The sequence below is a fragment of the Egretta garzetta genome, unplaced genomic scaffold (genome assembly GCF_000687185.1).
Source record: "Egretta garzetta isolate BGI_Z169 unplaced genomic scaffold, ASM68718v1 scaffold637, whole genome shotgun sequence".
NCBI classification, from domain to species: domain Eukaryota; kingdom Metazoa; phylum Chordata; class Aves; order Pelecaniformes; family Ardeidae; genus Egretta; species Egretta garzetta.
The window spans coordinates 663,344-664,392 of record NW_009260358.1 but is presented as its reverse complement, the minus strand read 5'-3'; positions in this window follow the sequence as shown (position 1 = coordinate 664,392).

Sequence of the window (1,049 nt, the reverse complement as noted above, 5' to 3'; positions counted from 1 at the left end):
ACGGTGCCCGAGTCGCCCGCGTTCCTGAGAGGGACACCCGCGCCACCTCGGAGGGGAGGCCTGCGCGGGAGGGACGGCTTAATCTGAGTGGATTTAAAAAATCGTTGCCTTTGGTATAATTTATGGAAATGAAAAGTGCTTACATTAAACAAATAGTCTGCAAACGTTCTCAGGCGGTGGGCTCTGCGGCACACGCGCTCGCATTTCCAGGTTGCGAGTTCCTTAAAAAGAAAATGAATGTCAACGACTTGGATTTTCGGTATTTATTGTTCTAATGCTCGCCGGTTTCTCTAAAAGCCCTAAGGATACAGCCTATCGTGTTAACTGTATCGGAAAGAATATACACATTTTCGTATTATTTTTTTTTTCCCCTGGACCTGCTAGTAACCAATCTAAAGCAAACTATTAAGCGGTCTTGGGGAGATGGGAGATTGCAGCTCCATTTTTTGTCCTTAGCTGCAAATAGAGGTTTAACTTGCAGTAATTAGGTGAGAACTAGCCAAGCATCTTACTATTATGATGCTTGTTAAAAACGCTTCTTTTCTGCATCTGCATTTGAGTGTGTTCCCCTCCACTCTTAATCTTCTTATGGAAATGAAGGCGAACGGCAGGGAACCTGCAGAGACTTAGAGAATGTCCTTGTTAACTGGAATTTCTCAGCATTGCTAATTAGCAGAGTTTGACGACCACCAGTATTGGGGAAAGCTCTGTTTAGCCACTCACAAACCCTTCCGAGGAAGAGCAGACTAATTTTATTTTGTAATTAAAATCTGAAAAGGGCCCTATTTGACAGTTAGGGCTAGGAGAGTTTTATCTCCCTGTGAAATAATTACTGCCTTGATAACTCAATTTTCTGCGAAATGTCAGCTGTGAGCTCCAAAAGTTTTAATTTCATTACGTTACAAAAAAAAAAATAAAATAAAAAAAATAAACGGGAGGACGAAAACGCACGGCGAAATTTCCTCTCCCCCCCGCCCCCGGTGCCGCAGCAGCCCAGGGGCCGAAGCAGGCGGGGAAGTTTGGGCTGTAGCGGGGGCTGGCAGTGCCGC